General features: G+C 53.2%; 1 protein-coding gene across 1 annotated transcript in view; it reads right to left on the minus strand.

Moving 5' to 3' along the window:
• GPAT4 (glycerol-3-phosphate acyltransferase 4) overlaps window positions 1-594 on the minus strand; it is an 11514-nt gene that overhangs the window by 3463 nt on the left and 7457 nt on the right. The window lies entirely within an intron of this gene.

Raw genomic sequence — 594 nt, forward strand, 5'->3', positions numbered from 1 at the left:
GAGCAAAGGGCAGGTAGCAGATCAGTTGGGCCGGGTTCACCTTACTTACCTGCCTGGTCATTGGGGGCAAGTACCAGACGCTGCAGACAATGGCCCAGCTGGTCATCATCCTAAGGAGGTAGGTTACCATGCCATACTTGCTGCTGTTCCAAAAGGCATCTCCAAACTGTGGGTCATACTACAGAGGAAGAATTGCTCACAAAAGTCAGGCAGTGGTTGCACCCTCCCTGAGGCTCCAAGTTCCACCCCAAGTCCAGCTACAGGCCAGCCCTCCCAGAGTACTACATGGAGCGACCTCAGCTTCCCCCATGCCCTCAGACCAGGCTGTTGACCCAGCAGAGCCAAGACTGGGCTGCCAAGACTGAGCTCTCACGCAGAGAGCTACTTGTGCTGCATGAAGGTTTGCCTTCTCGTACCTTGATGGCTACGGGATAAACTGTGGCTCCAATTTCAAAGCTCCCCTTTTTGAACATCATCACAGACGTGTTGTTGATGCAGGTTCCTGTAAGAGGCAAGCACAATCTTCTCAACCTCCCTTTGCCAGTCAGTTCAGAAGTCTCAGCTATACACCTAATGGCTAAGCGCGCGACAACC

This window comes from Egretta garzetta, unplaced genomic scaffold, assembly GCF_000687185.1.
Source record: "Egretta garzetta isolate BGI_Z169 unplaced genomic scaffold, ASM68718v1 scaffold481, whole genome shotgun sequence".
Lineage (NCBI taxonomy): Eukaryota > Metazoa > Chordata > Aves > Pelecaniformes > Ardeidae > Egretta > Egretta garzetta.